This window comes from Ornithorhynchus anatinus, chromosome X1, assembly GCF_004115215.2.
Source record: "Ornithorhynchus anatinus isolate Pmale09 chromosome X1, mOrnAna1.pri.v4, whole genome shotgun sequence".
Taxonomy (NCBI): Eukaryota; Metazoa; Chordata; class Mammalia; order Monotremata; family Ornithorhynchidae; genus Ornithorhynchus; species Ornithorhynchus anatinus.
In genome coordinates this window covers 32,378,705-32,403,839 of record NC_041749.1, presented here as the reverse complement: position 1 = coordinate 32,403,839, position 25,135 = coordinate 32,378,705, and the positions used below count along the sequence as shown (strand labels likewise).

Below are 25,135 nucleotides of genomic sequence, written 5' to 3'. Positions count from 1 at the left end.
AAGTAGCAGCTGGACATGCCAGTGGACAGATAGGGTCTAAGTTCCCAAAAGTACTTGCAAATGAATCCATTTGGAGCCTGTCACTTTTCACGAGGCAGGGGGCAAAAGGCACCAGTGAACAGATTCCCAGGGTGATGGGATAGAAACTCCCAAAACTCATGGCAGAAATGAGGTCCTCAAGATGCAACTCTATCAGAAAGACGCTGTTACTATAACAGCCTCCTCACCGACCTCCCTGCCTCCAGTCTCTCCCTTCTCCAGTCAATACTTCACTTTCTGGGATTTGCATTTTGGTTGTTCTCTAATTTAAAGGGCATAAATGTATTTTAATATAAGTTGAAAAACTCCTAAATATCCATATTCCCCAGACCCTCCGTGTTTTTGAGCATTTTTTGATAATTTTGTTGTAAATATTATAAGATTTTAATAATTATCAATCATTCTTTTTTATGGTATTTGTTAGATGCTTACTAAGTGCCAGGCACTGTACTAATTGCTGGGACAAGAACAAAATAATCAGTTTGGATGCAGTCCATGGCCCAAATGGGCCTCCCAGTTTTAATCTGTATTTTACAGACACAGAGAAGTGAACTGAGGCACAGAGAAATGAAGTGACTTGCTCCAGGTCACACGGTGGAAAGGTGGCAGAGTGGGAATTAGAAGCCAGGTCCTTCTGTCTCCCGGCCGGTACTCTGTCCATTCGGCCATATTACTTCATATTTATTGAGCACTTTCTGTGTGCAGAGCACTGAATGGTCCTTGGGAGGGCAAAATATAACCAAGTTGGTGGAACAGAGTTGGTATTATCGTCACTGCTAGTAATTACATTCATCCAGCACTTACAATATGCAGTGCAGTGTACTAAGTGCTGGGGCAAGAATATTGACCAGAGACAATTCCTGGCCCACAGAGGACTCCTTATCTAAGAAACCTGGTTAGTCGTAACAGGTTAGTCATTTCAGTAAAAACAACCGTTCAGAAACCACAAGAACAGCAGTTCAGTACATTGCTTCTGGGAGGGACTGTAAGCTCCCTCTAGACTGTAAGTACATTGTGGAAAGGATTGTGTCTGTTAAATCAGTATGTTGTACTCTCCCAAGTACTTGTACAGTGCGCTACACACAGTAAGCACTCAATAAATATGGCTGACTGCCTGGGTTTTGGTCTCCCCTTTGCTGAAGGCAGACACATTCTTGATGTGAAGCCCTTTCCAAATCTTTCACATTTTATGTTTGTATCTATCTTTCCTTCTGTTTGAGGTCATCTTCTCCCATCTGACTGTGGATTATCTGAGAATAAGAACCGCCTTCTACAATAACCCTCGAAGCCCCGCTGTAGTTTTCTGCACCAGTGGGCACTGAATCAAACCTGCATTGTTGACTGATTGACATGCTCTACCTAGATCTCTAACAGTCAGTAATATTTACTGCCTGCTTACTTTGTGCAGAGCACTGAAGTAAGTGCTTGGGAAAGTATAATAAAGTTAATTAATCAATCAGTTGTATTTATTGAGCATTTACTGTGTACAGAGCACTATACTAAGCACTTGGGAGAGTACAACACAACAATATGACAGATATATTCCCTGCCCATAATGAGTTTACCATCTGAAGGGAGAGAAGGAAAATATAAATAAATAAGTTATGGATATGTACATAAGTCCTGTGGTGCTGGGAGAGGGAATGAATAAAGGTAGCAAGTCGGAGCGATGCAGAAGGGAATGGAAGAAAAGGAAAAGAGGGCTTAGGGTAGTCCTCATGGAGGAGATATACCTTCAGTTAGGCTTTGAAGGTGAGGGAGAGTAATCGTCAGTTAGTTATGAAGAGGGAAGGTGTTCCAGGCCAGAGGCAGGATGTGGGGGAGAGGTCAGTAGAGAGGTAGATGAGATTGAAGTACAGTGAGTAGGTTGGCAATAAAAGTCATGATTCCTACTCACAAAGAGAGCAGAGGAAACTGAATTAAAAGTAATTATAGGCAGGGGGAAGCAATAGAGAATAAGCTTAAGTATATAAGTGCTGGCTGGAGAGGTAATAATCAAGTGCTTGGGTGATACAGAAGTCCTGAAGTGGTAGTAAGGGGGTGAAGAACAGGATAGGAGACACACAATTATTCCGGGCAGGGCTGCTGGAGGAGAGAACATTTCAGGGGAACTTTAAAAATGGAGTGCACTGGACTGCCAGATGTCAAGGGGAGGGAGTTCCAGGCAGAAGGGAGGGCATGAGAAAGAGATCAATGATGAGAATGTGCAATAGGAAGTAGGTTGGCTTGAGAAGGGAAAAGCTGGTAAGCTGGGGTGAGAGCTGGTTTGTACACAACAATGGCATCTCTGCAGCTGTGCCTTTCAGATACCCCCCGATGAAGACATCTTCCTCTCCTGGCAGAATGTGTCATCGACAAGCTAACATTTTCACCCCCACCTTGATTCCCAGGGGACAATTCAATATAGTATCCCTCTTTCTGGCAAAAGAGATTTCTAAGCCTCAAGAGAGATTCTAAACCCAGTGACCAAGGTTGAGCAACTAGGTGACTTCAAGTGTTTGAGTTGGAGGTTTATATTATCTCATCATAAATGTTGCAAAATTGTTGCATGAATTATTCACTTCAAACTAAATAATGTTAAATTTTATGGGATTGTGGTTTCATAGAAAAAAACAGCAACATACTAACCTGGGACCCAGCTGTGAGGAGAAAGCGCTGAAGTCTCTGATTTATTTTCTATGTATGCTGGAAGGGCTTTTTGCAGCCATGAAATATAGAATATTAATAAAAGAGCATATAAAATGCTAAAGGAAGAAAAAACCCTTACGTTGCTCTTTGTAAAAAAAATTTAATCTCAAAGCTGCATTTGCAATATTTTACCTGTAGCCAAAAAGCTGATAAGTTCCATTATAGTTGATGTCACTTACTTTTGATGAATCATAAGTAAAATAATTCCTCTCTTGTCTTTGCCTGACTTTCCTTCTATCTTCCTGTCCTTGTAACTATTATCCTCATTACTCAACATTTATTATATGCTCTTGCCAAATCCCTTTCCACCTTCCTGCCCAGAGAGGGTATAAAAAGGTGCATGGTTAGCTTATTCGTATTGTCGAATCCAGGGCTGCATTCAGAAAGAGCCCGCCAAGTTCTTTATTGAGCTTTGGTTCTGGAACATAGATTTTTAGGGCTAGAAGGAGAAGTCATCTAGCCTACATGCATTCTAAAAGACAGCACTCTCTCCTTTTCTTAAAAATGCTGATGTTATCAACCTTCTACTCAGAAAGTTCTTCCTGTGATCTAACCTGAATCCTTTCGCTTGCAGGGGACACACCTGAAGTCGGCCAAGTGAAGAAGGATGTGGAAAGAGTGAATGCCAAATTGTTGTTTACTAAGTCCCATACTCCCAAGATGAGTGATCCCCAGTGAAGATTAAAGGCGATAAGTTCAAAACAAACCAAGGAAACTTTCCTCACAACCAGGATGGTAAGTGTATGGAATCTTTTACCATCTGAAGTGGGGGAGAAAGAAAATATCAATAGGCTTGTTGAAAAGTTTGAATAAATATATGGATGAATCCAAAATGTGTAGAGAAAGGACAGAGATGACTGGAAAATCACCCCCACCCACAAGTAACAGAGCCTAGTGGAGAGAACACAGGCCTGGGAGTCAGAAGAATGTGGGTTCTAGTCTGCTCTGCCACTTGAATGCTGTGTGACCTTGGGCAGGTCACTTAACTTCTCTGAAACTCAGTTTCCTCAACTGTAAAATAGGGCTATCTGTTGTCTGTCCTGTTTAGACTATGAGTTCTAGGGGGCACAGGGGTTGTGTCTGACCTAATTATTTTGAATAGTGTTTGACACATAATAAGCACTTAACAAATACATTAAAAAGTATAGTTCTCAAATGCAAATGCAACTATCATACTAATTGTAACCTATTATACCATAAGATCCTTATGGGCAGGCAATGTATGTGAAACACACATTGCTTCTATGAAACTTGCCCAAACCCTAGTAGACTGTGTTACACTGAGGAAATTTGCTCTTGCCAAATTTTTGGTGCTACTGTCAGGGGAACATACCACAAGTTAGGTTATTTTACAACAAGAAAGATCTAGGTCAGACTCCAGCAGCATTCCCTGACTAGAAGGGTGAACACCTGTGACTAGAACCAACATTCCAAATGCCCTAGGCCTATCATGACGTGAATGCCCAATCCTGTTTCTCTGATTGACAGGAGTATAGTTGATTGAAGTGGTTTCACCCAGTCCTAGCCCTGCAGGTGGAGGCTATTAGCTATGGAAGTCTGGAGGGGACTGCACTTTGCCTCTGAGATAGGAAGCGCTTGTGTCCGTGCTGGGGAGACTGAACCCTGGGAAGGATAACCTTGGGATCAGGTGAGTACTTGGCCTGAGCAATTTAGTTATTCACTTGAAATGCAAGCAGGGTGCTGAACTGGTGAGAATGACCAGGCTTGCATTGATTTCTAATAACTTTTTGTTAAACTGTTCTGGATGTGGCTTAATTTTCCTTCCCTGGTATCTGTTATTGCTTTCCTGGCCTTGAATGAGGACAGTGACTACTGTAATAATTGGGCTGGAGAGTTGGACTCTGGTTTATTCTTTTTAAGTGGCTTTGTGTCTCTATGCCGCAATAGTGCTTCATGATGTCTTACCTCACTTGGTTTGGTAAATCTCAGAAGCTTCTCTCCCTGCACCTGTTTTACTGCACCAGCCACTGCTCAAAGTGGGCAGAGAGGGATCAGGACAGATCTGAGAGTCAGATCCCACTTTCAGAGGAAGGGACTGGGTGTTACTTCCTTTTCCCTACCCTGGATAAGGGCAAAAAGGGCAGCTGAGTCCACAGGCATCTGGGCCAATGTCCAAATATCTTCTAAAAAGACTTGCCCCTGGCAGCCGGACTAAAATAAATGTAGTCCCAGTGAATCTCTCCTTTCTATTACCTCTTTGCAGCATGGCCTATCAGAGCACATGCCTGGGAGTCAGAGGACCTAGGTTCTAATCCCAACTCCACCATTCTTTCTCCTGCTGCGTGGCCTCAAGCAAGTCACTTTTTTGCACCTCCGTTTCATAATCTAAAATGGGGATTAAATACCTGTTCTTCCTCCTACTTAAACTGTAAATTCCATTTGGGACAGGGACTATGTCCAACCTGATTATCTTGTGTCTATCTCAGCACTTAGTAAAGTGTTCGGCACATAATAAGTGATTAACCTAACCCTCTTACTGCTAAACATTTGGAAGAACATACTAGAGGTAAAAGATACTCTCCTTACTTTAAACTGATTTGCAACACACTACATTGGGAATGCCCCTGCCCAGGAAGATCTTACAAAGTAAGGGGATACAATCTAACAGTATGACAGTTATATGTGCATTAAGAAACTATACTCGCAGTAGTAGCCAGTAAACTCGCATTTGGTTGGACTTTGCTTTTATTTCTATCTTCCATTTAGGGAGATAAAAGCCTCACAGAAAGGCATGCCAAACTCTTCTTGTCACTTCTCTCTCTTTTGCTGTCTATCTAGACTCTGGGTTTGGGTAGGAGGAATTGACTGCCTGTAGCAGGTGTGAAGAGTGAGTGGGTGGGGCCGCTGGAAAGTGCAAGTGGGTGAATCAATCAGTGGTATTTACTGAGTGTTAATGGCTGAACTCAAACTGCTTACCAACTACTTAAAGAATAAACATCAACAAATGCCATTAATTTATTTACAAATAGGAGCAAAAGAATGAATTAGGATATAACAGGAAATGGTACATATATAATAATAATTGTGGTATTAAGCGCTTACTGTATGCCAGGCACTCTACTAAACCCTGGGGTGGGTACAAGATAATGGGGTTGGTCGCAGTCCCTGTCCCACATAGGGCTCGGAATCTTAATCCCCATTTTGTAGAGAAGGTAACTGAGGCACAGAGCTGTTAAGTGACTTGCCCAAAGTCACACAGCAGACAAGTGGTGGAGTCAGTATTAGAACCTAGGTCCTTCAGACTCCCAGGCCTGTGCTCTATCTACTAGACCACACTATACACATACGTATATCAGGATGAAATAGCTAATTAGTTGAATAGACATTAGTACCTAAGTGCTGAAGATAAAATATATCCAACTAAGTAAAAATCACAGTTTGTCCGAAAGTTTCTGAAGCCATATGCAAAGCTGGTCTAGAGGATCTTGTGTACTTTTTCCTCATTCTAGAAGCATTTTATAAATGGAAGCAAGGTAGTGCTGGGAAGCCTTTTCCTCATCTCTTAGAGCTGGGTTCACATTTAGGGGGAAGGTCCAAGGTGTATGCCTTTCCAGGTGGTTGCTGTTCCTAAGGTGGATCCGTCTCCAACTCCCCTCTGAGTCACCAGATGTGGATGAAGAAATAAAACACTTTGCTGCAAGGCTCTGCCTGCAATCTTCTTGTTCAGAGGCAGAAAGCCAACAGCAGGAAGAGACTCTCTGAGTTCTTTTCTTCCCTCCAAGTGGCCCCATCTCCCTCTTTCTGACTCTGATATTCTTCCCCTGTGGCCTTTGTTCCCTCGTCATATAGCTCCCTCCCAGGTGGTCTTACAGGGCCTGAAGGAGAAGGTAAAGCCCGGAGAGCCTCAGGAGTTATCTTTCTTCCAGTCTGAACTTATTTTTTTTTTGCTTTCCCAGAGCTCTCCCCATAAACCCTCCAATCCATATCCTCAAACTCTCAGGTACCAGAGAGCCATCTCCTGGTACAGCTGAATATTGACTCTCCAGCCTTCCAGCAACACAAGCCAGGCCAGGCCAGCCCAGGTTTGGGCTAGCTCTGCTCCAACACACAGGGCAGCAGAGAGGAGGGAGAATCAAAGAAGCTTTTGCTGGCCTTATGTGAGGTGACTCTTACCTCCCTGAGGAGGAGGTAGAAATCAAACCAAAATAAATGACATCCGATTCAGGACCACATTAGGTTGTGTATATCACCTAGAAGAATTGAAAAGGAAGACATCTCTTTGAATGTTACAAACTTTTAGCATGTTTTGGGAGGTAACGGTGGTTTCTGGATAGTTCGATGCCTGTCAGGCTGGTTCCATATATCAAAGCAGTGAGGGCCAGGGGAAAGAGCATCGGCCTGGGAGACAGAGGATCTGGGTTCTAATCCTGACTCTGGTACTTAACCCCTTTGAGTGACCTTGGGCAAGTCACTTTTCAGTGCCTTAGTTTCCTCATCTGCAAAACTGGGGATTCAAAGCCTCCCTTTCACCCTGAGAGCCCCTGTAGAAGAGGAATTGTGTCTCACCTGATTGTCTTGTCTCTACCCCAGCATTTAGTACAATGCTTGGCATATAATAATCAATTAATAAATATCACTGTTATTATTACTATTATAACCATGTCTGCACTGGCAGAAGCCTGACTCACACCAGAATGGGCCCTAGACAACTGGCCTAAGCACTTTGGTCAAAAATATTGAGAGAACTTTGCAATTTTTTTTTGTTTTTTTCCTGGACCCTTTCTAGATCTAATATTTCCTTCAATCCCTCAAGGGATGAGCTGGATAACTCTTTTCTTATTTTCAGGACTCTTTTGGAAGGTAGAGAAGCAAAATTCTCCCTCAATTTTTAAATTAAGATATAGGTGTCAGAAGGCTGTTGAATTAAGTAAAAAGAGCAAACCCCAATATGATGACTATTTAGTGTTCATTTCAGTAGGCCTGTAGTGTGTCATAACTATGGCCATTCCATGTTAGGATGCTTGGGAGGTTCCCGGGATGCTGCCTCCTGAGGATTTGACCTCTGAACGCCTAAACAAGGTCACTGCTCTGTGACTTCACCTTCCCTACCTATTGGGTTGTGATGGAGGAAGGAATGTGAGAGAATATCAGGGTTTCTACTGATGGGTTGAACTCGGGTTGAGGCGGGCAGGGGACTCCCTTATTTCTCAAAGAAAAGCTGAGAAAAGTCCTCATTTAGGGAAGCAGTTTGACCTCGTGGAAAGAGCACGGATCTGGGAGTCAAAGGACCTAGCTTCTAAACTTCTGCCACTTGCTGCTGTGACCTTGGGCAAGACACTTTACTTCTCTGGGTCTCAGTTACCTCATTTGTAAAACGGGAATCAAGACTGGGAACCCTCTGTGGGATAGGGACTATGTCCAACCAGATTTTTTTTTCTACCCCATACTTAGTACAGTGCTTGGCACGTACTAAGTGCTTAATAAATACCATTTTTATTTAAAACCCCCCCACATCATTATCATTTGAAGGAAAGGCAGCTTTGAGACTAAAGAATTTGCACTGTTCTTTTCCACTGTGTCCCCCCGGAGTTCCCCATGAAACTACATCCAGTCCTATGAATCAGATCCTTGTCTACTGTTTAGTAAACAAAATTTTCATTTTTAACTCCGTAAATGTGCTGCTTGGTGACACAATGTTAACTGCTGATTTAAAATTTGCGGATTGTGACTCAGATTACTCATTCAAGTGCCGAAGTCTCAAAATTAAGCCTGTCATCTTTAGATTTTTCTTGAGGTGATCTTTGTACAGTTAGGAGGATCCAATGATTTGGTAAAGCTTTTCATAAGCTCTGACTGAGGCTTTGATACACTTATATCGAGCCTACTTATCCTGAATTCCCGAATGTTTGTCCCCCAGCTATAGCATCCATTTTAATGTTGCCCCATTCCAGCCCAGTTTCTATACCTGGGCCATTTTCCCATATCCTCCAGAAGCACTGGATTCTAAAGGAGAAAGGAGTCAAAAAAGAAACAAAACCCAGTTTTCTCAGAGTCTTTGTATGATGACATTTCTAGACTCTAAGCTCGGCTCTACCGACTCCTGTAATATTGTCCTCTCCCAAGCACTTAGTACAGAGCTCTGTCCCAAAGTGCTTAATAAATATTATTGATTGATTCTGAGAGTAAATAAGGGGTGATCTTAGCTGATGTGTTTCAGGACTAACATTCTTGCTGAAGGCAAGCTCACTGTGGGTAGGGAATGTGTCTGTTTACTGTTATAGTGAATGCTCCAAAGTGCTTAGTACAGTGCTTTGCACACAGTAAAAGCTCACTAAATACGATTGATTGATTGAATGAATGAATAGGTCCACAACCAGCAGTGTCTGCCCTGACTCCCCTCCCCTGGTGTTCACAATTCATTTCCTCTAAACCGTGAGTTCTTTGTGGGCAAGGAACATGAATACCAATTCTGTTGTATTGTACTCCCGCAACCGCTTAGTACAGTGCTCCGATCTCAATAAGTACCACTTAGCGATTCCTGCTTTAATATCTAAAGGATGTGATCATCATTGCAACCCCCACTGGGTATAAAGGATTGGGTGGCTGTTTCAAGCTTCTGCCAAAGGTAATGACTTCCTACAAATATGCTCTGCCCATCCAGAGAAAGAATGAAACAGGCTCTGGGGAGTGGGAATGAGTTTGATGGACTTCCTAGACCAGAATGGGTCACTGAGAACCTAGCAGCCCCAAGGGGTGTGGGTGGAATGGATGGAAGAAAGGATGGAAAAGCTGTAAATTGTCATGAAGACTAGACTTTAAGCTCACTGTGGGCAGGGAATTCATTCATTCAATGGTATTTATTGAGTGCTTACTGTGTGCAGAGCACTGTACTAAAAGCTTGGAAAGTATAATTCAGCAACAAATAGGGACAATCCCTGCCCAACAACGGGCTCACAGTTTAGAAGAGAATGTATCTACCAACTGTGTTGCATTGTTCTCTCCCAAGTCCTTAGTACAGTATTCTGCCCTCAGCGATCAATAAATACCATTGATTGATTAAGAACTGCATTTCCTGGAGGGAAAATTGTCCTCTGTGCCCATCATCACTCATAGCTGGGCTAAGCAGCACTTAAAGCAGCACTTAGGGAAGCAGCATGGCTCAGAGAAAAGACTTGGGAGTCAGAGATCATGGGTTCGAATCCCTTTCTGCCACTTGTCAGCTATGTGATGGTGGGCAAGTCACTTAACTTCTCTGTGCCTCAGTTATCTCATCTATAAAATGGAGATTAAGACTGTGAGCCTCACGTGGGACAACCTGATTACCCTGTTTCTACCCCAGCACTTAGAACAGTGCTCTGCACATAGTAAGCGCTTAACAAATAACAGCATCATTATTATTATTACTATTAAAACATATGGACTCATCCTCAGTTAACTATACTGCTTCATTCCTTGGGGAGGAAATAGGTTTGCTCTCTTTGAGGCCTGCCTTCTTCCCTGTAGACTGTAAGTTCCTCCTCTATATAAGCAACTGTGGGTAGAAAATATCTACCAATTTAGATGTACTCTCCCAAGCACTTAATATAATCCTTGGCATAGGGGATAGAACACAGGCCTGGGTGTTAGAAGGTCATGGGTTCTAATCCCATCTCTGCCACATGTCTGCTGTGTGACCTTGGGCAAGTCACTTCACTTCTCTGTGCCTCTATTACCTCAACTTTAAAATGGGGATTGAGACTATAAGTCCCACGTGGGACAGGGACTGTGTCCAACCTGATTTGCTTGTATCCATCCCAGCACTTAATACAGTGCCTGGTACGTAGTAAGCACTTAAATACCACAATTACAATTATTATTACTCTGCACCCAATTGATAGCATCGACTGATTGCCTGACTGGAACAGATTTTGGCATTATCCCGGATTGGGGGTGGGGTAGGGATGGGCCAGGTGGTAGGCCTCCCCACTAATAATAATAATAATGTTGGTATTTGTTAAGTGCTTATTACGTGCAGAGCACTGTTTCAAGCGCTGGGGTAGATACAGGGTAATCAGGTGGTCCCATGTGAGGCTCACAGTTAATACCCATTTTACAGATGAGGTAACTGAGGCACAGAGAAGTGAAGTGACTTGCCCACAGTCACACAGCTGACAAGTGGCAGAGCCGGAATTCGAACCCATGACCTCTGACTCCCAAGCCCGGGCTCTTTCCACTGAGCCACGCTGCATTAGAAGGATCTTCTGGCACAAAGGAAAGAATTGAGCCCACTCTCCCTTTGAAGTAGTCCTATCCTTCTAAGGGACATCTATTCAAAAAAGCCAGAGAGAATGTGGAAAATAAGGATCAGTATGGCGAAATCACAGTGGGGATGGGTAAAGATCAGTTGTCTCAGGCAGCCTTTCTGCTTTTCATGGCACAAGAGTGACATCCAGTGGCTATTAACTTTGCAATCTACAGGGATATAAACTTTGAGCAGTCTGGGCCATAGGTATGTTGGCTGGGACAGGCACCTGAGCCAAGGATTCGGGGAAAGTACCATTGGTGCTCTTGCCTCAGCTCCTCCTGAAAGTTGTTTCTAAGTTTAGAAGGTTGAATTGCAGTTGACACGAGCTGATACTTTGTTTCTGCCGAAGGCACTACCGAAGCATAGTGGTGGATTTGTATCCCTTTGGGGATGGCAAATTTTGAATTCAGAATATCTCTGCAGGGTGGGAGGGGCATAGGCAGTAAAATCAGATAAATGTTGGATTTTGTTTTTCAACCACTCAGTCAGTGCTGTGTCCATAGTAAGTGCTCATATACCACAAGCTTATGGTATTTGTGAAGCTTTTACTTTGTGCCAGACACTGTACTATGCAATGGGGGTAGATACAAGCTAATCAGGTTGGAAACAGTCCATGTCCTATACTGGGCTCTCAGTCTTAATCCCTAGTTTACAGATGAGCTAAGTGAGGCACAGAGAAGTGAAGTGACTTGCCCAAGATCACACAGCAAACAGACGGCAAAGCCGGAATTAGTATCCAGATCCTTCTGACTCTCAGACCCGTGTTTCATCCACTACAAGGCTATGCTTCTTCTACTTTTGGATGACTGAGTGAATGTGGATTTCTGCAGTGGATTTATATCTCCAAGGAGTAAAGAGCATATCAAGGAATAAATTAATTCTACTAAAAACAATTACCATTATTTAATGACTTTTTTTGAATCCACGGCTTTTAGGCTATTGATTCCCATTTACTTTATTTTTTGCCAGAGAAAGAGGGGACATTATTTCAACTTCTCATATTGATCTGAGGTTCTTCAACTTTGGAACTGTTTTATGCTAAATGATTTCTGCATGTCCCTGATGTCTAGATCCTACACTGATTGCCGCTAAGTACTTTCATAGATAAAGAAATGGAGGGTGTGGTACATGTAAACACTTCCCCAGTTAGAAATCTCCCCCAAATAGTTCGTATGATTCTACTTGACAGCTTTCAGAATAGGTTAGTCAGAGCATGGGATAGCAGTCTTAACATTAGTTTTGTGTATCCTCCTTGGGTCTAAGTCCTCAAGTTTTTATTTTATTAAATGATCAAAGACTGTTCTTTATTTTTGCAGAAAGGTATCTGTGAAGCTTCTGTGCTGATGTATTTCTACAAATGTGTTATCTAATAATAGGGCTAGGCAAATTAGTTTTAACTCACACACAACGGGGATTAATGTAAATTAGAACAGCAGCTCAAAAGCAATCAGCAATAGAATGACAATACCATTGCTAATAACTGCAAATGCCCCCACAGAGCAAAGAAAAGGTAGCACTTCTTTATAAGATGCACGTATTATCTATGCAATTTCTTTGATGCTGGCATGAAAAGGAAAGATGATACAATTTTAGGACACCATTCTTTCAATAAACTCAAAGTGCTTGGCGGTTTATTGTTTAATGACATACAGTACTGTTTCTTTTTTCCAAGGTCAGATCACTCAGTCTCAGAAAAGGTTAAGAGACTTGTCCTAGGCCTACTAGCAATTTAGTGGCTAAACCAGGACTACAGCAGACTTCAAGATACCTTCAGTCCAGTAATTTTCCTTTATATTCGACATGCCTGTAGCGCACACTGAGTTGAGGAATAAAAGTAATAGGAAGCTCAAAAATAAAATCATTGAATTCAGAAGCTAAAAATAAGCAGAATACAGTGAAATACGGGCTCCTGAAAAGAATAGTATTGTGGCATCTTATCTTAGTGATTGATTTGATTAATGAATTTATTGTTGGGTCTACACTACTTCAAAATCTCATCTCTGGATTTATGGAATCACTTGTTTGGCCCCACTAACCATAAAATCAAGGGCTCATTTGTTAGCAACCTTGGTGGGGAAAAGAATCCCCAGATAAAACCACTAGATTAAACCTTGCCCAGTTATAGCTTGGAAGTAAATCCATTCAAATTGACCTGGTTTACCACTGACTGTTGCATAGATTCAAAACCAGGGCTCAAAACAAACTCCTGATTCATGAGATCCTCCGGGTGTGAACGGAAGATGTGTTTGGTAATAATAATTGTGGTATTGAAGTGCTTATTATTCGCCAGGCACTGTACTAAGTGCTGGTGTGGATACAAGCAAACGGGATTGGACACAGTCCCTGTCCCACTTGGGGCTCACAGTCTCAATTCTCATTTTACAGATAAGATAACTCAGTCACAGAGAAGTGAAGTGACTTGCCCAAGGTTACACAGCAGACATGTAGCAGAGCCGGAGTTAGAACTTATGACCCTCTGACTCCCAGGCTGCTTCTAGGCATGATTGGTTTCTGGGCACTGTCACAACATGGTGGAGCCGACAGTTAGCACTGTGTTCATTTCCCCTTCAGTTAGCACAGTCCTTTTCTGGGAGTGAAGGAATGTTTTACAAGTGCCCTTTCTGCTTCCGAGAGATATGAAATCTGACTGTCGTCAAGCTCATTTAGCTCATTTAGAGTCAAACATGGTGAAAGATAATGAGTTGGAAATAACAATGGGAGAGGAGAAAAAGGGGGGTTGCTAAGAAACAGATTCATTTATGACATTTAGAAGACATTACAAGGCAGCATTTTATGAGCTCAGTAGTTATGAGACAAAGGAATAGTGAATCGGAAGGACTCTCATTCTGGATAAATACAGAATGAAGAAAATCAAAGGGGAAGAGTATAACCCTTTCCTTTCACGAAGGCTAGATCCACTCCAGCCACTGAAGCACCTCCTGCATTGTTTTTATTATCGAAATATATGCTTGTATATGTTCTGGTATACTGCCCTTCCACTAGTTTAAAAGCTTCTTAAAAGTAGAAGATGCTTATTCCTTTCACCACAGAGTTAAGGGCAGATTTCTGCTTAGAGAAACTTCTTGATAAATGTTGTCGGTGTTAGAGGTAGGAGGCCAGTTCTAATATTTTTCTCATTGTCTCTTCATTGCTCTCCACCAAAACTGGAGTCTTATTTAGTGAAAGCTGTTTCCTAACTGCTCAGTGTTCCCTTTTTCAGGATGAGTCAAAGACTACCTATCCTAGGATCAATCATCTTATTGAACACTTACTGTATGTAGAGTGCTGCATAATACAATATGAAATGGCAAATAGAGTAACAGTAATAATACCTCAGAAACCCTCAGTGGTCCCCGTTAGAGTGTAAGCTTCATTTGGGCAGGGAACACTAGCCTGACAAGTAGGAAGTGCTTACCAAATGTCATTAAAAAAAAAAAATTTGGTTATTCTATATTTCCCAAGTTCCTAGCATGGTGTACCACAACAAGTGATTACTACAATACTACTACTTGGATTTGTGCCGCCTGCCTTGCAGTGATTTGAAAGAGCTCATTCATTCATTGAGATTTATTGAACACCTATTGAGTAGACATCAAGGTGCAGTGAGCAGGTTGGAACTCAAGGAGAGCGAAGTATGTCATTCTGGAAATTAAGCTCATGACCAATGACTTCAGCTAAATTTTGAGCTCAGTGTGAACATCTCATCTTGTTAATATGCTCTTCCTGTGCACAGTGTATTAAAAAAATGCAGAAAAAAATGGTATTTGTTAAGCGCTTCTTATTATGTGCCAAGCACTCTTCTAAGAGCTGGGGTAGCTACAAGGTAGTCAGGTTGTCCCACGTAGGGCTCAAAATCTTAATCCCCATTTTACAAATGAGGTAACTGAGGCCCAGAGAAGTGAAGTGACTTGCCCAAGGTCACACAACAGACAAGTGGCAGAGCCAGGATTGGAACCCATAACCTTCTGACTCCCAGTCCCTTGTTCTGTCCACTACGGAGCCTACTCTACTGTCTACTCATACCCAGGAGCACTGCAGGGAATGCTATTATCTGGACACCACCTTCTTATAAGGCTGCTGGAAACTATGGCTCTTTTAACCCCCAATGTGATGCAAGTATTTATCTTGGCCTGGAAGAATTGGTATATTTTTCTTTTTTTCTACCCAAAAGGCTACCTGGTTTCCTCCACCCTAACTGACCTTTCTTGAAGTCTACACATCCCCTGTAGAATGCTGTTTCACGTCACTACTCAGGCATTGAGGAAAATAAGCATGAAATGGGACAGTTTTGTGTTTGACCCACCCCCTTGTCGTCTTCCCCTTGTGAGGAGCAAAACAAACCATCTTTTATCAGAGCGTACCGAAAATGAAATTATCCAGGTGAGGACATGGAGGATTCACTCTTGTCAACACCATTATCATCAATGGCACTTATTGAGTGCTTACTATGTGCAGAACACTGCACTAAGCTCTTGGAGAGTACAAAACAGAGAGGGCAGGCACAGTCCCTGTCCTCAATGAGCTCTCAGTCTAGATGGGGAGGCAGGCATTAATATCTGACATTAATTCAGTCTTCTAGACTGCTAGCTCATTGTGGGCAGGGGATATCTGTCAAAATGTTATATTGTACTCTCGCAAGTGCTTAGTACAGTGCTCTGCACAAAGTAAGCACTCAATAAATATGATTAACTGACTAATATAAGTGATCCATAGTGTATAATTTATAATGTAATCTTTCCTTCATAACAGAGCTGTCACTTTCTCCAGCTGATTAGCAATGCTTCTCTTTTGCTTTACCACTGGCCCTTCCAAAAGTCAATCAATCCACAATAGTACCTTTTATGCTCTTATGATATATCAAGCTCTATGCAAAGTCCTCTTACCCATCCAAGAGGGCATGGCTGGAAAGATAATTGCTGTGATTACGATAGTCCTTTCCTGTTCTGATGTTTGCCTTTTGGGTTCAATTTTGTGGTAGCATCCTAATATCGCAACCTTTGCATAGCCTCTGCTCAAGAAGAGAAATTCCTCTTTAGAAGAAATGCTTGCACAACACAGTTGCCTACATGCTGCTTTTGGAGCTTTTTCAAAAGGAGCTGACATAAACAGTGAATGAATGGATTACTGCCATGGGTGATAATCATTATCAACAGTATTACTGATCACCTTTGCAAATAGCATCTCATCCACTCCCTCCTTGGTGACTCATAATTATGCATGACTCATAGAAAAGAAAATTGTTTTCATTTGTTTTATGTGAATCTCTTAAAATGATGGTGGGCTCTTGATTGCAGACTGGTAAATATATACTTTTGCAAGTCTATCAAAACCCATGCCCATCTGCATTGATTTTGTTCTTGGAATGTAGAATGCCAAACTGGAGTTCAGGAAGCCAAGTTATGCTAGTCATACAGCAAAGAATAGTGGACTTGCCAGATCGTTTATAGGCAACCATGACATCACATGCTGCTATATTTCTGCTGAAAGAGTCTATTCAGATTCTGCTTTTCTATGAAAGTTCACATATGTTCCTTGTGAGTAGGGACTATCACTACATTCTGTATTCTCCATGTATCTAATATAGTACAAAGCACCAAATGGGCACTCAAAAAATGCTACTATTACTACTGCAACAGAGGATTTGCAAATTAGCCCTACTTTGTGTTCATATCCTTGTAGGAACATATCACCAGCTTCTTCTATAATTTATTTTAATGTCTACCCACCCTAGACTTTAAGCTTCTTGAGGCCAGGAATGGTATCTAATGACTCCATTGTGTTCTCCAAACACTTAGTATGGCACTCTGCACACACTAAGCAATCCTTCATGCTTCCAAATGGTCAGCGACTCCCTAAAAATACTCCTAAATTGCATGTGCAGTCATTTGGGCTCCACTGTCTGGAGATGAGCTGCGGGTCCTGCTGCAGCAGCCCCCAGAGTAGGAGAAACAAGGAGATTCTGCTCCTACAATTCATCCTAAGATTCAGCCAAAACATCAGCCAATCGACAACTATGGGCAGGGAGGCAGGGAATTGGTGTCTAGCTTTCACTAGTATGTTTTCCTGATAACTGGGTCTCTTGGTACAGATAATATAAAATGATATATTATAAATTATTTATTCACATTAATATCTGTCTCCCCCTCTAAGCTGTAAACTCTCTGTGGGCAGGGAATGTCTGCTAATTTTGTGTTGTACTCTCCCAAGTGCTTAATACAGTGCTCTGCACAAAGTAAGTGCTCAATAAATACCATTGATTGGTTCCTCCTCTTATTTTCTTGAAGTCTTCTTTCCAGCTCTTTATTTGCAAGGCAAGAATAAAAATATTCACCTCTTCTCCATCCTTTCATTTAATTATATATTTGCCTTCTAGTAATTGGACCAAGAATAATTACTCATTTTGTAGCTGTTTCGAAAGGATAGCCAAGGTATGAATGTTATCTCCTATCCAGGGATGAGTTTGACCTGTCTTTCACAGCCTGTTAATTAAAACGCTCATTGCCCATAGAAAAGTGACAACTGGTGTGCATCAATACACTACAACCAGGAGTGAATAGTGTTCATTAGTCTGACATTGTTTATACTCACTGATTTTTTTTTTAAAGTTAATATCCTGCAGACTTTTTTTCCCCTCTCCTCTTAAAACCTGCCCACTGACCCATGAGTGTTTCAGCCCCTCTGGCATTTGCCAGATGGCCAGTTCCGCCCACCCAAGTGTTGGTTGCTCTGGGAACAATTAAGTTGGCTCCGGTTTGCAGTCATCTGGATCGAACAACTTTTAATGCCCTGCTGCAAATTTTTGGCTGTATGCCCATGGCAAATCCTGACTAATGTTGGACAAATGCTAAAAGTTTGTGACCGCAATTTATTTTCACCGTCTCTTTGAAATGATGGGTTGGCTAAATTTTTTTTTTAAAAAAAAGATGGCTTGAAAAATTTATTGTATTTTAAAGACCCTCTATTTTCCTTGTTTGTACTTCATAATACACCTGTGCTATGTTGGAGAGCCCTGCTGTTATTCCCTAGAGCTGGACTCTTTCCCTGCTGCTACTGTACCATCTGTGGTGATGAATTCTGGTTGATGAACCACTAGGGCATTTTGTGCAGTGGACAGGTCCAGCAGAAATCCTGAAAAATAGTGGGCGAATGTGGGCAGTGAAAATGACAGTGGCAACCCAGGCCAGGGTCAGCTTGAGTTTTGGCACTATGGGATAGCATCAGCACTTTTTATTGGTCACTCTAGCTGAATGTGGTTCCTCCACATAAAAAAAAGTCAACATCTTTGTATGTCCTTAGAAATATGCAGCACCAGTACCTGGCTACTTTCTCATTGCACACTGCCCTAAGGAGAACATGTTGATTGGGTCAAACGAGTGTGAGTGACCTGATGCAAATTACTAGTATTATAATTAATTTCTCCAAACAGTTTGATCCTGAAGACTCAGAGCTAAGGTTCATCAGTTGTTCACAACTGGATGCTCCAAATTGGGAAGACTCTTACAAAATAGATCAGTGCTGTAGTAGAACTATGAACAGATAAAGCTTTTGATAGATTCAGTTTTTGAATGTCATAGAAAAGAGCCTTCTCTCAAATCTCTGTGTATGTTGATGTGTGCTTCTGGTAATTGCTGATCAGTACTTCATGATGCATTGTCAATGGAGATCATTAGCACCAAGCAGTCAGAATGATGGAATTTTATGCATTTAACCTTGAGAAGGTGGCAAGGTCATAGAAGCCATAGGCCTTAGGCTCAAAGCTCTAAGGAAATTTTCTGGTTTCCTTGGAATACCTCAGGGACTTTATTCATCTTTAATTGGCCTCTCAAAGGTGTAAACGCAGTACGACTTCTCTTTACTCTCCTAATGTAAAATATTAATACAACTCAATTCTCCTGTTGAGTTCAGACATAACAGAGGCCCATTCCCAAAACTGGCACTTGCATTTTCTGAAATTCTTCTTTGCTCAACATGTAGAGTGCTAAATTCAATTTTTGTTCTCCATTCCTTGAACACCTACTGGGTGCAGTAGGCTTCATAAGGCACTCGGTACCATGCAACTAGAAGTAAAAGATCAGTTCCTATTCTTAAGGAATTACAATTTTAAGAGAGAGGCTAATGGGGACAAATTGCCAAATGTATACTATGTAAAAGAGTAAGGGAATAAACAAATGATAAAAACTAAAATAGTGAAGGCTATATATTTAACACTCAAATTAAAATTCAAAATCGCTAAATATATAGCTTTTACATGTGTCTAATGAGGTTGTGTCTAATGAGGTTACTGTTGGGTTGACAGTCATCTTCCTGGACATATCTCAATCAATAGTATTTAGAGAGCACCTGCTGTGTATAGAATACTACTAAACAGTTGGGAGGAAACAATTATGAGACATGGTTCATACCCTCTGGGAGTTTGTATTCCAGGGGGGGAAACTGGCACACAGTTGTTGGAGGAGGAGAAAGAAACAATGCTATAGTTGATGGGAATGAAGTAGGGAAGGACAAATAGATAAATAATTCAAGTCAAGAATGTGTGCATCTAAGAGGTGAATAAAGGGTGGCTGTTGCATTGGTACATTCTGGGATTACTGAGCCTGCTAAAAAAAAGTGGATTTTTTGGGAGAATTTTGAAGCTAAAGTGAAAAGCGTTGTGGGAAACTTGAAGGGTGAAAGATTTCCATTTAGGAAGAAAAATGTAAGCAGGGGGTTGGAGATGGGAGAATGGGGATATAAGCGCATTTGGACAGCTTGGGAAGAAGGAAGAGAGTGAGCTGAGGGGTAGTGGCAGAAGAGAGCGGTTAAGAGGGAGAGAGAGATGGAGGGTCTTCAGTTAATGGTGAGGGGTTCAGTGAGGAGAAGAAAGGAGGGGTTTGAACTGAATTGTGTGGAGAGACATGAGCTGAGTGATGCTTTAGAAAAATGAACCAGATACAGAGTGAAGTAGTCACTGGAGAGGAGCTAAGGCTCGAGATAGCAAGACTAGATAAGATTATGAGGAGAATTTTAACTGTGACCATTTGGTTGGAGAGGAAGGGAAGGGGATCCCAGGGAATAGTTGGAGAGGAAAAATTTCCCAGATTTAGTGGAAGACTAAATGTGAGAGTTTAAAGGCAGCAAGGAATGAAAGTTAATACTCAGGTTTCAGTTTGTGGTATAGGAAGGAGTGCTGAATTTTTGACTGTGATGGGCAAAATAAGAAATAGGTGGATTTTTAGGAAGCCACTGGGGAAGTAATTTGGATTTGACAGAAGTAAGTAGCTCCAATCCAGGGAAAGTTTGGGCAAGAAATCAGAGCCAGAAGAATTTTAAGAAAGGCACAGTTAGGTTAATTTGGGGGTAGAATGAAAAGAGTGCACTGACTAGCAGAAGAAGAGAGCAGATAAGGAGACAGATCAGAGACAGTTAAGTAGACTCCTTGTTTAATGTGGAGAAAAATAGTGGCCAATGGAGATTTTTGAAGCATGACATTTAAAATGGCATTTTAGAAAGATGATCTGGGGCAGTAGAGTGTAAAATGAAGTCTGCAATCATTCTGGTAGCGTATCCATTGAGTTTTCTTGGTAAAAATACGGAAGCGCTTTACCATTGCCTTCTTCCACGCAGTAAACTTGAGTCTCCACCCTTGACTGTCTCCCATGCCGCTGCTGCTCAGCACAGGTGAGTTTTGACTTGTAGCAGATTGCCCTCCACTCGCTAGCCACTGCCCAAGATAAGAATGGAATGGATATACCTCTGCTTGAATCTCCCACCCATAGTTGAGATTGGTAGAGTACTGGAAACTCTCCACGTGCAACCCTGACAGGCTAGATTTGGGGTACCAGCAGAAAATATTTGAGCTGAACATTATAAGGACTTCTTGACTCATTGACATAGTAATATTATCCAGGGAGGCTATGGGATTTTCTCTTCTAGTAAAAATGAAATCTATGTATCTTTGGGTTAGTTTGATGTCCAGTCTTATTTGAAAGAAGGAGGTGGGGATAATTCTTCCCTGTGTTTCTGAGGGAGTCAGATTTTGGCTAGTTTCTGTCAAATGAAAAGGAAGGACCATGAAAATCCTGAGCAATTAATAGATTTATGGGGATAGAGCCCTAACAAGGCATAACTGTGCATTTCATTTTAAGTAACTTGTGTGTCCACTTGGGGGTAGTATCTTACCAGTGCCATTAGGGATCATTCAGCATTCCTGCTCTTTCTAAATATATTGTTCTAAGAAAAGACAGAAATAGACTCTGCAATTTTAAAAACCTCATTTACATTTACCACCACTTCATCAAGTGTAAAATAAGTATGCAGAAAAGATATTTCATTAACCCAGAAGAATTAAACTTCAAAATCCCTGTGGTATGAGTTGACTTCCAAGTTCCATTATTTACTGATACTCATTAAGATGTAAGTCTCTACAACCTCAGCTTTTCTGACACTTTGAAGTGTTCTGTTTATAGAAAAGGTCCCTTGATTTTTAGACTCTAATTCCGTTTTGTTGCGATTTCTTAAACAAAACATTAAACCTCTCATGGATTGACATCTTCACATCTGTAAATATTTATGTTTTGAAGATAGCTCTTCCTCTTCCCTTTCTTTTCTCTCCCTCATAGTCCCTTATTTTCTTATTCTCTCTCTCCTTCAAAGATGAAGCGGAGCTAGCTCTAACCAAGTTTGCCAACCATCCATAAATTCAGACCATCAGTAAAACAGGCTCAAGTTGGTCTTGCCCATAAGACCCATTAAAACACTTGTGTGTACATAAATTCAGGCAGCTGCCACATTGGAACAGCAGCAGGAAGAATCCCAGGAGTGTTATCACCACAGCCACTACCAACTCCTCATTTAAAGCAGCAGATGGTTGGCTGTCACAGTTACCAACTGTCAAAAATAAGTGTGGTGTTTGTTAAGCACTTTCTGTGTATCAAGCACTGTACGAACTGCCAGGGTACATCAACATGATAATCACATTGGACACAATCCTGGCTCCACCTGGGCCTCACAGTCTAAAGGGGAGTGAGAGAGTGAGAACTAGTATTTCATCCCTATTTACAGACAAGGAAACTGAGGTCCAGAGAAGTGGTAATTTGTCCATGGCATACGTCAGGGAGGCATCAGAGTAGAATTAGAACTCAGGTCTCCAGACTCTAGTCACACACTTTCCACTAGGCCATGCTGCTTCTCAGAGTTTATCATGGATCTGGCTGGTGGCTCCCTTGAACAACCTTCACCACGCCATCCCCTTCCCTATAGATGCCTACTCTCAGCTGGTTTTGGTCTGGCAGTAAAAAATAGTTTCCAAGTCACTGATTTTGATGAGCAGCATGAAGGAGAATTATTCTCAGCAGTTGGCCTCCCTGGTCCAAACCCAAACCATTGCTAAAAAAACCTCCTGCCCTATTTTTGAGGATCTCCCAAAAAGAAAATTCCACAACTTAATGGAGCACTAGTTGATTGTTCAGCACTTAAAAGGTTGTTCTTCAAATCTAACTTTGTGACAGAAGGCGATAACAGCATGGGTAAGATAGATATCTGTCAATTGGCACAGATCTCAGAAGCTCTTTTTTAAATATAAAATTTGGAAATGTTATATTTCTATCCATACTTTGAGAAGCAGCATGATTTAGTGGAAAGGACATGGGCCTGGGAGTCAGAGGGGTTGGGTTCTAATTCCATCTCTGGCATTTGTCTGCCTGGACCTTAGAAAAGTCATGGCTCTGTGCCTGTTACTTCATTTGTAAAGACTATAAACCCTATGTAGGACAGGGACTGTGCCCATCCTACTTATCTTTATATACCCCTGCCTGATACATAGTAAGTGCTTAACAAGTACTATTTAAAAGAAACCAAAAACTATATTCTGCAATTTAATCTTCTTGTCTTGTTTTATGCTGTTGAGTCAACTCCTACCCATAGCGACTCCATGGACATATCTCTCTCAGAACACCCACGTCTCCATCTACAATCTCTCCAGTAGTGTATCTATAGAGTTTTCTTGGTAAAAATATGGAAGTGGTTTACCTTTGCCTTTTTCCATGCTGTAAACCTGAGTCTCCACCCTCCACTCTCTCCCATGTTGCTGCTGCCCAGCAGAGGTGAATTTTGACTTGTAGCAGATGGCCTTCCACTCACTAGCCACTGCCCAAGCTAAGAATGGAATGGGCAGACCTCTGCTTGACTCTCCTTCCGGTAGCCGAGACTAGTAGAGTACTGGAAACTCTCCAAGTGCTATCCTGAGAAGGGAAATTTAACCTTCACCCTGTGTATATCTGTACTGATGCAATTGGTGTACTTTTACCATTATTATAATGTGACAGAGAACTTAATGATGCTGCAAAGCCACCCCAGGAAGTTTTTTGGAATTGGGAAGTAGCGATTTAACCTCTGGAGGTTTGATGCTGTAAAGATGAAAAGATGAGGTAGTCAGAGACAGCCTGTTACAGCTTTCTTCTCTGACATCATAAGGCTCTGAAGAGGAGATACTCAGAAGCGGCAAATAGTGGCTTTATTACCTACATTTAAAGGAGGGACCACCACATCATTCACAATCAGATGGGTGATAACTCTTGGGGACAGGGTCAGCCAAAGAAAATCAGACCAAGCGTGATCACTATTCACTTACATACACTCTCACTGAAGTCCATTCGATAGCGTGGCTCAGTGGAAAGAGCACGGGCTTTGGAGTCAGAGGTCATGGGTTCGAATCCTGGCTCTGCCACTTGTCAGCTGTGTGACTGTGGGCAAGTCACTTAACTTCTCTGTGCCTCAGTTACCTCATCTGTAAAATGGGGATTAAGACTGTGAGCCCCTCGTGGGATAACCTGATTCCCTTGTGTCTACCCCAGCGCTTAGAACAGTGCTCTGCATATAGTAAGCGCTTAACAAATACCAACATTATTACTATAATTATGATTATTATCTTTGGCTATTGGTCTTCTTCTCCATCTGTGTCCTTCTGAGATCATTAGCTCACTGTGGCTAGGGACTGTGTCTACTGATATATTGTACTCTCCCAAGAATAGTACAGTGCTCTGCACACAGTAAGTGCTCAATAAATATGACTGAATGAATGAAGGATTTGTAAGCACGGGTGTTCACCCTTCCCTCTCCATCTACAGACACACACACACACACACACACACACACACACAATATCAACTGGTATCAACTGATTTCAGCAAGGACTTGCAATAGGTTCCTACTTGCATGCCCCCTGTAGTGACTTCTTTCCTGGTGATCAGTATTTCAGGAGTCTAGCTGTTAATCTTAAATCTGGCCTTCTGCCTTACATCTTTATCTGCATTCTGGCTTACATCCTTAAGTAAATATGGCTTTTAACCTTATATCCTTTGGTACACTCTCACCTTTTATAAGGTCTTTAATGCGTAAATCTACCTGCCATCTTCGTTAATGCATACTCCCTTCAACAGGTATTCTAGATTCTAATGGACCTGGATTTTAATCCTGGCTCCATCAGGCACCTGCTTTGTGACCTTAGGCAAGCCACTTAACTTGTCTGTGCCGCAGTTTCCTCATCTGCAAAATGGGGATTCAAAACCTGTTCTTCCTCCCACTTAGGCCATGAGCCCTATGTGTGTCCTGATTATCTTGTACCTACCCCAGTGCTTACAACAGTGCTTAGCATATAGTAAGTGCTTAATAAATGCCACAATTAATGGAAATTAATTCCCGGGAAGAACCTATTGAAATCCTGATGTGTAATTCCATCATGATTGCCTAACCTCAAGGTCTGGAAGTGAAGGAAGCAAAGGTTAGCCGCAGCTCTGTTCTGTGTAAGGTTGTCCTCTAAACTGTAAGCTTGCTATGGACAGGGAATTTGCTTATTGTTGTATTGTATTTTCCCAAGCACTTAGCACAGTGCTATGCACACAGTAAACACTCAATAAATACATTCGAATGAATGCATAGCCACAATTTCTCCATCCTACAAATTGGATAATTACCTTTTATCTTTCTAAAATGACCTTAAGATTTCCTTAAACATTCAAATTTTCTGCTTGGTGTCTAATACAAATAAATCTTCCTTTTACCAGTTAGAAGTCTCTACTACATAATGGAGTTGCCATTATTAGTGAATTGTTAATGCAATCATGCGTACCATAAAGTGGTAATGGCCAAAAAAGATGTGTTTTTCTTTACATAGATTTTGTTTATATT

General features: G+C 41.6%; 1 non-coding gene across 1 annotated transcript; it reads right to left on the bottom strand.

Annotated features, from left to right (window-relative positions):
• Positions 1–23,062: 23,062 nt before the first annotated feature.
• On the bottom strand, positions 23,063–23,200 carry LOC114807133. The gene has a single exon (XR_003755186.1). It is a non-coding gene; the product is annotated as a small nucleolar RNA SNORA7 (small nucleolar RNA).
• Positions 23,201–25,135: the final 1,935 nt, after the last annotated feature.